The sequence below is a fragment of the Protobothrops mucrosquamatus genome, unplaced genomic scaffold, assembly GCF_001527695.2.
Source record: "Protobothrops mucrosquamatus isolate PMUCROS unplaced genomic scaffold, P.Mucros_1.0 scaffold1133, whole genome shotgun sequence".
NCBI lineage: Eukaryota > Metazoa > Chordata > Lepidosauria > Squamata > Viperidae > Protobothrops > Protobothrops mucrosquamatus.
This window is the reverse complement of record NW_015387351.1, coordinates 222,075-235,388: the sequence shown is the minus strand read 5'-3', so window position 1 is coordinate 235,388 and position 13,314 is coordinate 222,075.

The following is a 13,314-nucleotide window of genomic DNA, read 5'->3' as shown; positions in this document are numbered from 1 at the left end:
GACTTAGTCCAATGGTGGCGAACCTATGGCACGGGTGCCAGAGGCGGCACTCAGAGCCCTCTCTGTGGGCACATGAGCCATGCCCCGGAGATGCAAACCGTCCCTCTTCAGCCAGCCGCCTGCTAACTCGCCGAGGTCCCATGTGGCCGGATGCATCCCAGCACCCATGCGCTCGCTGGCCTCTGTGTGCGGGGGGCAATGGTGTCAGGCAGCAGCCGCCCAGCCCCTGCCTTGACTTGCCCTGCGACAATGGCACCCCCACCCTGTCTCGCCTTGCCTCACCCTGCAGGACGAGCCTCCTGCCCACCGCCCCACCTGCCAGAGACCCCCTGGATCTCCCCCAACCCTGCCCAGCCCCCACATGCGTCCCTCCCCACGAGCAACATCGAGGTGACGACGCCCATCTTGGCCACACCCACCCATTCTGCCATGACCACCACAGCCACGCCCACCCAGTGGGCCATGCCCACCTGGCACCCGGCGATAAATAAGTGGGTTTTGGGTTGCAGTTTGGGCACTTGGGCTCTGAAAGGTTCGTCATCACTGACTTAGTCTAATAGCATCCTTGGGTTTTCCAGTTGGGGAAGGCTCCTTTATGCAGCAAGAGGTGTCGATTGGAAAATGGAGGGAAAAGGAATCTGCATTTCCTCTATGGAAAGCTCAAGGAGGCTTCCAAACTAGACTGAGATAATGCCCGAGTATCCCAGAAACTAGTCATTAGTGGTGGAAGAAGCCACCCCAAACCTGGTGACCTTTATGAGTGATGTAATGGGTGGAACAGAGCCTTTCCTGGTTTTTATTGCCTGACATCGCCAAATCCTTAATCTTGCCACACACTGGCAAGAGCAATGAGGTCTCTGACTTGTCCAACCCAATCCTAAACTTGGTAACTTTGGGTTTCTTTTTTTGGTCTATTACACAACAGCGTAGCTGAAAGTTATGAAACCAGCCAAAAATGTTTAGGGAAACACGGAACTACAAATAGTTCTAAACTTAAGAACATTTGTTTAATGACATCTAAGTTATGGTGGCAGTGAAAAAAAATGACTCATGGTGATCCTTGCACCTGAAACTGTTGCTGTGTACCTGCTGATCAAATGATCAGGATCAGAATTTGAGCACTCTGCAACTGGCATGCATTTATGATGGGTGCAGCATCCCAGGGTCATGTGGTCATGGTTTACACTTTTCTCAGGGGACTTCCCATAGGGATGTGCTTTAAGTCATAAGATCACTAGGATTGTCTGGCTGCCGTTGTGGAAGAATTAGCTGACTCTGTGTCGTTATCCAGGGGATGCCCAAATGTATGATTCCTACACTCTTAGGAGTAGCTTTTTCCTTGTCCCAATATGAGCACATATCAGGGAAACCCTTGAGACTTTCTGTATGCAACTCCATCACCTATTGACTATATAAATAGTCTACCTTTGAACTTGTAAAAAAAAGTAAATCCTGTCATATTTGCTTATTGGGAGTGTAATTGTGATGTCTTTTTAGCATTGCTGCTGTAGGCTAAATAAAATAAAACTCGGGGGACTTCCAGCAAGCAAAGTCAGTGGGGGAACTATTTATATTTGTTTATTAACCGCGAACGTCACTTAAAAGACCAGGGCAAAAAAAGTCACAAGACTGGATGCAATGCAAGGACCCACATTGCTTAGCGATGAACATTCCAGGCCCATTTGTGGTTGTAAATCAAAGACTACCTGTAATGTTTTGACTCTGAAGTTGCTTTATCGTGGATTTTAAGAAACTAGCTCAGTTGGGTATTGGCAGTACTGAGAACATGGATGCCCTGGTCAGCTCTCCCACATAAAGCATTTGGCTTGTTCTTATACTGCTCATAACAATTTGACCTCTAAACATCAGAAGGTGTATGTTACATACAACTCATAGTGAATTTAGGAAGTGAGTTACAATAGTGATTTCCCCTCCCTCCCAATGTAATCCCTTGATTATGGCTAACCTTGTGCCATAAAAAAAATTCCCAGATGGCAGAAACAGAAAATTAGGGGCTAAGGAGGGGAATGTCCTTGGAAGAAGATGAAGTTGGATAAGTAGCATTTTAATTCCACAGTTCTTCACATTGCAACTTGTAGTTTCAGGTCACACCTGTCTCATTTGCTAATGTCTGCAAACAAAACTGCTATTGAAAGTGCAGGTGTAGCAAAAAGTAATACAGAAATGACCAAATCTCTTCGGGGGGAGAAAAAGTAAAGGCTATGGATTCTTTCTTTTTTATGTGCCCCTCTTAGCTCCAACCATTTTGTTTAACCATCAATTAAAATAAGCAGGCTTCAGCTCCTTCAGAATGGCAGGGTTCAAAAAATGTGACCTGCGTGCTACTGCCTTCCTGACCTAACACACTGCCCACGTAAATTTATCTGAAAGTCCCAGAATCCCAAGCCACCACAAGGCTCTTTCAACCTCTCTTTATCTTCTCTGCTGACTGGCAACAGTCTCCTTGAATGAAAAGGCTCTGTCAGTAAGCTGGAGCCCTCTGTTTTTTCAGATAGTTTTAGTTAACTAGATTGTAATGCCTTCTCCCCCAGGACAGGGTGGATACGCAGTCCTTTCCAAGCACCCTGAGCTTGTGTTTATCTCAGCGTGCTTTCTATCCCCTGAATTTTGATGTAGCCTATATATGCAGCTCAGTTTTGTAATTTGAATAAGGAATTGGCGATTCGGAACCAGCTTCAGACTATGCTTCCAGCTCTTAAAGGTGACATTTAGATGAACAACCTTTGCTTACTCTGATCTTTGTAGCTTAAGTTGGGGAGCATCATTTGTGCACTTTGTGTGTCATGTATGTGTTTCACTTTGAGAGCGGGCAACTAAATTTCATTTTTGATGTGTGCCGTTGTGCCCACAGTAAAAAAAAAATGACAATAAAGGTTATTTTATCTTATTACTCCAGGAAAGTAATGACTCTTCCAGCTTTGCTGGACTATAACTTCTATTCATCCCAGTTAAGGAGGATGCCCTCCAAGGATGATGAACATTATATTCTAAAATATCTAGAGCAGGGGTCCCCAACCCCCGGTCCATGGACCGGTATCAATCCGTGGCATGCTAGCAATCAGTCTGCACAAACAAGCAAAGCCCCATCCATGGGATGCAGACAGCACACAAAACCACACACTCTCTGGCCTGGGGAAAAACCTTTCTCCATGGATCCAGTTCCTTGGTGCCCAAAAGGTTGGGGACCTCTGATCTAGAGGGTATCTGGTTGGGGGAAGATTGTATTTATTTATTTACTTATGTTATTATGTCAATTTATATGGCTACCCACTCCCCATGTGACTGAAGGTGACTATTAAAATCGGCAACAAACAAATAATAAACCAAAAATGTAAAACATATCACAGGGAAGACAGTTCACATAGTGATCTCAGAAGTCTTGATTCAATGCCTGGGGGCAGAGCTATGTCTTCAAAAGGCAGGTAGGTCAGGGCCATATAGTCTCAAGGGGCAGTTGTGGTGAGAAAGAAGGCATGTCTTCTGAGCCTCATAAAATGATAACTACTTGAGTGATGGGACCCAGGACATGCCAACCTTATCAGAGCTTATAGAATAAGAATTTGGATGTAAACACTCCTATAAAAAAATAGCTTAAATGCCATGAAGGGTTATAGGTGGTGATCAGCATCTTGAAGAGCATGCAATAGTGCAGTGATGGCGAACCTTTTAGAGACCGAGTGCCCAAACTGCAACCCAAAACCCACTTATGCATCGTCAGGTGCCGGGTGGGTGTGGCCCATTGGCTGGGCGTGGCCCATTGGCTGGGCGTCGCTGCGGTGGTAACGGCAGACTGGATGGGACTAAAAGGTTCAATCAATCAATTCCAACTTTGCAAGATTTTTTTTCCCGCGAAAAGTTGAAATTGACTGATTGATTGAACCTTTTTTTTTTTTTTTTTGCACACAGCGGTGGAGGCCTAAAGCGAAAAGGTTTTATAAAACCCAGCTGAAGGCCTAGGACTGGGGAGACGGCACACGTGCCCACAGAGAGGGCTCTGAGTGCCGCCTCTGGCACCCGTGCCATAGGTTCGCCACCACTGCAATAGTGCAAAAGCCGCTCACAACCAGTACAGCACACACAATCAGGTATTGTGCCCTAGACCAGTAGTAGCTTCCAACAGATTTTTCAAGGGCAGTCCTATTTAGACAATATTACAGTAGCCAAATAAGAGGTGACTCATGCATTAATGACCACAAATATGGGTCCAATCCAGGAACAGATGCAATTGGCATACATTGAATTTGTGCAAAGGCCTCCTAGCCGTGGGTGCCACTTTTGAAGCGGACATTCTGAGTCTAAAGGAATTCCAAAATGTGAAATAGATCTTCCTGGGATAATGTGAACTCATCCAAAAAACCAAATATGGATGATCTTCTGATTTAGGTAGCCTCAAAATCAACTGTCACCCAATATTGCTAGAGTTTATTATCTTAAACCAGTTCTTCCATTTCAAGACTCCCACAGCCTTCAGACACATGCAGAACCCAGCTGGTCTAGGGCACATAACTGGGCATTATCGGCATACTGATGTTACTTAAGTCCAGGGTGATGGATCACTCTATTCAGCATCCTCAGGCAGATGTTAAATAGAAAATCAAGCCTGGAGCATCCCACAAAACAAGGACATAAGGCATCCTGTTTTACCCCACAAAGCAAATGCATCTCTCTTTCCCCAATATGACTGGAATCAGTCCTGGATATGGGAAGAGACCAGTACAACACCATGCCTTCAGTTTCCATCACCTGAGCAGGAGAATACTGTGACTGATGGTTTTTAAAAGTTGCCAAGAGATTAAAAAGGACCAGCATAGAATCCATCCTTGTGGCCAGTGCTTTTTCTCTAAAAAAAAAAGGTGCCGGAACTCACACACGTCATACAACCTGCCTTGCCTACCCTACAAGGTTCCATCCAAAAACGGTGCCGGAACTCCGTTCTGGGCGTTCTATGAGAAAAAAAGCCCTGCTTGTGGCTATCCTGCTGTAAATTATCCCCAAACATAATCACTGCTAGCTCAGGCCTGTGTCCAGACTTGAAACCCAACTGGGAGGGATCCAGACAATTAGCTTCCTTCATCCATTTAGAAGGTATTATGACAACATCATTGAAAGAAGTCAAAACACAGTACAAAACATGACTATTACACAATATGATTTTCATGTGAAATCCAGCTGGCCACCTTCCCAGTTTTGAAACCCGGGAGGGGATCAGTTCAGACCAGCAGACTGGCCCAGTCTTTTCCAGATGAGAAATTTCTATCACCCAGAATTCCTTAATGGAAGTGCTGCTTCTTTATATGTATTCTCTTCTCTCTACCTACCTCCTGAATAAGAAGAAAAGGAGGCAAAATTAGGAAGATGGAAATATGATCAGACTTTTCCTTTCTGATTTACTCCACCCTGCCTGGCAATCAGAATATTGGTTTCCCTGCATGGCTTTGTATTTAAACTCAGCTGTGGAGCAGGGCTGAAGGACTGAACATTTTCCTGTTTCTAAGATCTTCAGAAGGGAACATAGAAAGCATCTAACTCTCTGGGTTTCTGGAGGAATGCCATATCCACATCGCACTTTAAAGCAGAAGTTGTGTTATTGTTTCCTTCTTCTGAAAGAGTCAATGTGAACCACACCTCATACAGAAGTTGTTCCTTCAAGACTTCAAGTATTGGCTTGCTTGATTTTTTAAAAATCTTCATTTAAAAAAAGGTAGGGGAAGATCAGATTCTGGCCCTTTTAATAAGAATCTTGTCCCTGCTTGACACCCTAGTCCCAAGATTATTATTATTATTAAAAGGGCCAGAATTTGATCTTCCCCTACCTTTTTTTTAATGAAGATTTTTAAGGGAAGAGGAATTGCCCTTTCTGTCTCTTTCTCTGTGGTAGATGAGCATTTAGTTGATTTCACATGTCATCTAAAGTCCTAGTCTGCTAAACTGATTTAATAAACTAGAACTGCCTGGTTCACGCAACATGTTCAGTCAGAATTTTAAAAGTATTTTATGCCTAAACATAGTGGTGATCAGACATGAATTTAAGCAGCAATAAGCAAGAGGAGAAGAAATCAGCATTGTATCAATTCAAATGCATCAAATGAACGTAGATGGAAATATATATAGGAACACAAATATATAATTATTCCAGTACTTGAGGGGCTGCCACAAAGTAGAGGGGGTCACGTTATTCACCAAAGCACCAGAGAACAGGACATGAAACAATGGTTGGAAACTGAACAAAGAGAGAAGCAACCTGGAATTAAGGAGAAACTTCCTGACAGGACAATTAACCAGTGGAACAGCTTGCCTTCAGAAATTGGGGGCGTTCCATCTCTGAAGGTTTTTAAGAAGAGGCTAGACAGCCACTTGTCTGAGATGGCATAAGTTCTCCTGCTTGAATGGGGGGCTGGACTAGAAGACCTCCAAGGTCCCTTCTAGCTCTATTTTACTCTATTCTAATAGTTCATAAGCTGAATTTAAATAAGGTCGTGCATCCATTGGTTTGGGTGTATATAAGAGGATGCTGCACAGATGGAACAGTGGATATGCCTACTACCCTACCTCTCAGTTATGCATTTTTTTATTATTTATAAAGAATGTTGTTGTACCACATGGTGTTTCATATTTGAAAGTGATAAGAAGCATGTGGCTGAATGAATGAGTGAGATTCAAAGGACCAAAGCTTAGTGAGAGAGGAATGAATCAATATGATTCCAGCTTTTAGATGTTTCTGATATATATATAACATGTTTTCCATGAGTTACATTTTAAAGTGCATTCTATTTTTATAGCCAATCACATGCAGTACTAACATGCAAGCATTCCTTGTTTTTATAATATCTCTTCTCCTGGTGTTCTCAGATAAGAAGGGAACAGTCTTGAAACAGGAACTCATGGAGAAATGCAACCGGTATCCCCTCCAAAGCTTTCTTTTAAGAGTGCTTGTTTCAGCCACACCATGTGTTATTCACTGGAGTGGAAGTGAAAAATGCCATGGCAGAGCAGAAAACTATATTGAGCTACAGCAGAAAGACTTTTCTTTCAGACACATTCTTATGAGAGCATTTCTTAGGGCAGAAAACCATTTTAAAAAAAACGTCAGCATTTTGGAATCCTTTTTAGCCCATTGGATATAATGATAGTGCCATAAGATATTTAAGAGGAATACATACAACCTTGTGAACTTTAATAACTGTTAAATAACTACCAGCTCTAACTAGTTTGTGACCATTTCAAAACAGATAAATTGGATGCATTCCCTGAGTCTGTAAACATGTAATTGTTTATATGACTCAAAGGAACTGCAGACTCCTTGTAGTTATATAAGAAAGTCTGGCATTCTTTGAGGGGAGAAAACATTTTGCATGATGTAGCTTCCAGATAGAGTGGCAGAATACAGCTGAAGAGGATTATCCAGCCATCAATTTTTTTTAGCTATGCACAAACTTAAAGAAAAACGAGAGGAATAGAAAATAGAAAATAAAACCACTATGAAATGATCCAATTTTGCATGGACTTCTTTTGAACAAATAAATGCAACATGTGCTATCACATGTAAATGCATTTCAACAATCCCTGCAATTGATTAATCTGAGTAGCTGCCTAGAACATAGAATAACAGAATTGGAAGGGACCTTGGTATCATGTGGCAGTGCTCTTGGGCCAAAAGGCCTCTTGCTGTGTAGTTTTCCTTATTGAATTTCATCTGTTAATAAGTCACAGAGGTTTGCATGGGGGAAAAGAATTTGGATTCCAGTTCATATTTTTTTCTTTTAGGCCATATAGCTGGGAAGCTTAGCTTGGGGCACTTTCCCCCCACCGAAAGGTCCCCTATATGATGGATTATAAATCCCGTCAATCTCAGCTAGTTTGAGTGGAAGTTGTAGTCCAACTCTTCTTGCAAATTCCATGGTGGAAATAACCTGAGGCAAATTAATTTAGCAATTCCACATGCTTTGCCTAATTTCTCCTAAGCCATCTCCCTTGTTTCATAAATGTCACAGAATTGGCATGGATCTTTTCTTCCACAGTCTGATGTTTTCCAAGTACAGTATATATTGGATGACAACTGTCAGCATCTCAGACTGTACTGGCTGGGAATGATGAAGAATGCAGTCCAGAACTCCTGGAGTTCTTTAAAACTTCAAACAGCTATTTGTTACATACAGTAACTCTGAATCAGGTTCCTTCCATTCTTAAATACTAGTGGTAACCTTTAGATAATTATCGAAGCCACTTTTAATGAAAATCAGTTTGGCATAGTTATATTTAAAAGAAATAAATTTATTTTGAAAATGAAATATTATTCAAGATTCTCCACTGATTACTGAATCCAAATGGGTTGTATATAATATCCTCAAACTGAGGAAGCTAACATAATAGAAATAGGTCTAGAGACTTTGCTAAACCTAAAAATCTTGTGCAAAAAATATGAGACATATAGGCTTGCAAGCTGAACCTCATTTTACAGAATGCTCTCTGCTGTTTCAGTAGGAACCTCCTGTCACTTCTAGAACAATTCACAATCTGGCACTTGTAATGACTGAATAGTACAACTGAGATGTGGTAACACTGGAGTCTTTTGCTAGGAATGTTAGGAGCACAGAATTAACAGATTTTTCCTGACCTAATTTTTCCTAATCCTGTTTTTCCATTTCTGTCATTGGTTTTCAAACAGCATTCTAATTTTAAAAAATGTAAATGTAGTTCCAGCAGTGGAACTATCAGGTGCAAAGAATCAGGATCATACTTAGGTTGCTGTCAAGAAGATTTATTGCTCAAGTCTGTATACAAGAATCTAGTCAACTAACCAATGCTAAATTGGGGGTAGGTAGTTAAGGGTCAACAGAATTCAGGAGCAGTTGGATTTAGACTGTAATAACTCTAGACCAGGGGTAGGCAACCTTGGCTCTTTTATGACTCGTGGACTTCAACTCCCAGAATTCCTGAGCCATTTCCATCCATTGCTTCACATCCTGCCCTCAGGTGCTATGGAGAATAAATCGATGCCTGCTTTCCTATGACAGCCCTTCAGATATTGGAAGACACCTCTCAGATCTCCCCCAAGTCTTCTCTTCGTTAGGCTAAACATATCTACTTCCCCCAGCTGTTCTTCATGCAATTTAGCTTTCAGACCCCTTATCATTTTTGTTGCTCTTCTCTGCATTCTTTCTAGGGCTTCAGCATCTTTTTTTTTATTGTGGTGATCAAAAGTGGATGAATACTCTTCTAAAATATTGTCCATCTGCAGTCCATGGGATTCTTCTAAGGCAGACTTGGGCATTCTATGGCCCATGGGCTACATCCAGCCCTTCAGCCGTCCCTCTCTGGCCCACAGTGGTGGTTGGGATATTGGTAGGGGCATTGTGGGGGGGCATTGGTGGGGGCACTGTGTTGGCAGGGGCAGGGCAGTGTCAGTGGCCTTCCACAACAGTCCCAGTTTCTCATGTGGCTCCTTCGGAAAAGTAATTGCCCATCCCTGCTCTAAGGAGTTACTGTTTTATTTTATTTTTAATTGTATAATAAGAGAATGACCAATAATTAAGCATGTATGTTGAGCACATGAAATCTTTGTAAAAGACACTAATGTAGTGTAGATGTTCTTTTTTCTTCTTGTAGCATTTGTATTAATGGAATCCCATGACTTGGAAAGAATGACAACTTTCAATAAATTTAGTGGATGTTGCCCCACCTTTATTTGAGAATGATTCAGTTTCTAGGCATAAGGGTCTACTATTAGCAACAGTTAACTTCTTTGTTATTGTGTCCAATTCATAACCTGTCACATTATCTATTCCCGGCTCTTGATTTAGCTTTGATAAGGAAACCAGCTGACACATGAAACCAGAAGACATTTATAAGAAATATTTTTTAAATGGCTCCTTATCAACATTTTTCCTATCTTGCATTTGTTTCTAGAAGTAGTCTCTGTTTATCTGTGCCTGTGGTGTTTTTTCCCCCCAAAGCATGTAGATTTAGAGCAAGTGCATGATTCACACTTAACTGTCATGGCTTTACTTACTGGAGGATACATGAACCAGCTATAGTGGTAGAATGTGGTCCATACATGAATAATTTAAAGCAACTGTATATTCAACAAACTGGCTTGGCACCATCAGATGTTTAACTGTACAGTATGCATCTTACTTAATGAAAATTCACTTGACTTGAATCTGTTGCTAATAATAATTTGCATAGGATTAACGTAGCTATTAGTTTCCTCTTCCCTGCACCCCAGTACTCAGCGGATCAATTAGTTTATTGGTTAACCAATGACCTTCAGCTCTGGCTGATTGCCCATGGTCAAGACATTCTTGTTGCTACAAGTCAAAAAGTATCTTTTCTAATGAGTGCTTCAAGCACAATAATCTGCCTCTATTCTGAATTGCTCTTTTGAACTAAGATGCAATATTCTAACAGCCTATAATTAAGTCAAGTTGTTTTGGTCAGTGAATAAAATGTTGGATTTGCACACTGGACAGAGGACAGGGTTCAAAATTTAACTTTCACCCTGAGTATAGTAAGTTGTTTGGGATCCCAACTCTCTGCATGTAAAATAATAATCAACTTGCCAGGTTGTTAAGACTCATGGAGGTCCCCAACTTTTTTGGACTGGTGGGCACATTTGGAATTTTGAGAGCATGCTATTCTGAGTGCTGTCATAAAATAGTTGCCGTTGTGGATATAGCCAATCACAAAATAATCAAATATCACAAGGCAAACAATGAGGGTGAAGGTTCGTTCTCTGAGCTTGTGAGTTGGTTTCAAAACGTTTCATTACCAGGCTAGGTAACATCTTCAGTGGAGTTTAGAGGATGTCAATGTCAGCATTCTTCTGTTTATAAGGGCTTCTGGTATGGGAGTGTCAAGTGAGGGTCTTGTGATGGATCAGGTATGAGTCATCAGTGAGAGGCTTGTGATGGGTCTTGTGATGGGGAGGTTACAAGCCCTCCTGAAGGCCTTTTAAACAGAGGAACACTGACACTGACTTCCCCTAAACTCCACTGAAGATGTTACCTAGCCTGTAATGAAATGTTTGGAAACCAGCCCACAAGCTCGGAGAAAGAACTTTCACCCTCATTCTATACCCGAGCTACAGATATTTGCCACTATTGCAAGGCAAACAATGCCACGGAGCCCAGCCATCTTTAGTTTTTAAAAAATACCTTGGGGGTGTTGTCACTACACAATGCAGAGTTTTTAGGAAAGTGAAGAGGAATTCTCTTCTTAAAAATATATAAATAGAGGGCAGTAGAAAAAGAGAACCTTTATCTTCTATGTACATTTCATTAACTCCATCCAACCACAGCGTTCTCGGGCTTCCTCTTCCTCTTGGCCCATTCACATATTTGCTTTGCAGTTCCAGAGATGGTTCATGCCTGAAATGAGTCCCTTTTGTCTATAACAACATGACACTATCTAGAACATGTTGTACCTCTTGTAGCTGGAAGGATTTTCTTCCAATATTTGTCAGACTGCCCTTAGAAAGCTATGGTATGGAGGAGTTTCAGTGTATTCCAGAAGAAAATGGAATAATTTGCAATTTCATAGTGATGGACTCCCAGATCAGTTAATTTTGCCTGTGACTGTGTACAGAGCATGCATTCATTCTTGATACTTTCCGTTTTTTTTTAAAATACACATACTTCCTAAATTCCCCATTCCCACTGTAAATACATATAGAAATGCACTAACGATATTATAAGGCAGGATGTAGTAAAAGAAAATTAGCATCTGGTAAAACAAGTAAAATATAGCAATATTTTTAACCTCCTTCCAAAATCAATGTAGAGCAGCCTTCAGAATTAGGTGTCAACGTCCAGCTCAAGTATCCAAAAGTCCAGGATTATTTTCATTTCTGAAAAACTTACTGTTTATTAAATACATGGCCTGGTAAAGGTGAGATAAAATTAACTCTACAATCCCAAGGCATATAACAATGACTTTCCCAGCTAACCCCCCCACCCTAGATGTCCATGTAGCTCATTTAAACATGTTCTCTTTGTTATGGGACCTGTCTGCTATCTTCTTCACACCTGCTAGAACAGTGGTTCTCAACCTTTTTAATGCCGCGACCCCCAACCGGTCGTAAGTCGAGGACTAAACCGGTCGTAAGTCGAGGACTACCCAACCGGTCGTAAGTCGAGGACTTTCCCTGCCCAGGAGCACCGCGCATGCGTGGTTCCACCCCCTGCGCTGGCCGAGGCGTAGCTGGCAAGCGGCAGAGACGGAGCAGGCCGACCACCAGCTGGCCCAGCCCAAGGGAGGTAAGGTACCCGCCGGAAAAGGGGAAAAAATGGCGGACAAAAAAATGGTGGACAAAAAAAATGGCGGACAAAAAAAATGGCGGACAGCCTTGCTTGGCGACCCCCGTGAAATGGTCGATCGACCCCAAATGGGGTCCCGACCCACAGGTTGAGAATCACTGTGCTAGAATGTTTTTGAAAGGTTCCCATACTGCCGACTGTCAGCAAGCTTCCATAGAACTGGAGAGGTTTCGTTTTTCGAACTAACCCATTTGAAAGTAACACTCTTCCCCCCCCCCCTTATTCTAATGGCAAGATGAAAACAGAGAGGCACGTAGCTGCCAAATTTTCACTCTTGACATTAGGAGAGTGAACAGCAATCTGGCTGTGACAAGCAACAAGTAGTTGGCAATATGTGCTGAGGAGCCAGTGAATATTGTCCATCAGATTAAAATTGTTCTGAGCGAGGCTTCTTAAAATTAGCACCTTTCAGATGTGTTGGACTAGAGTACTTAGTCTGCAAGATTACTGATTGGAGATGATAAGCACTGCAATTCAATACAACCTTCTCCGCTATTATACCCTCGTGATGGGCTGGTCCTCATCTTCCATAATTCCATAGCATCATTGATTGATCTGGAAGGATTGATTTCTCCTATTGTTAGATGCGGAGAGGTTTATAATAATAATAATAATAATAATAATAATAATAATAATAATAATAATAATAATAATAATAATAATAATGTCAAAATTGAGAAGACAGCAACAGACAGTAAGTGCCGCCTATGCAAAGAAGCTGAAGAAACAGTGGACCACCTGGTAAGCTGCTGCAAGAAGATCACACAGACTGACTAAAAGCAGTGGCATGACAAAGTAGCAACAATGGTGCATTGGAAGATCTGCAAGAAATATCATTTGCCTGTAAGCAAGAACTGGTGGGATCATAAAATAGAGAAAGTCATAGAAAATGATAAAGTTAAACTGCTCTGGGACTTCAGAATTCAAACAGACAAGCACCTGCAACATAACACCCCGGACTTAACAATTGTCGATAAGA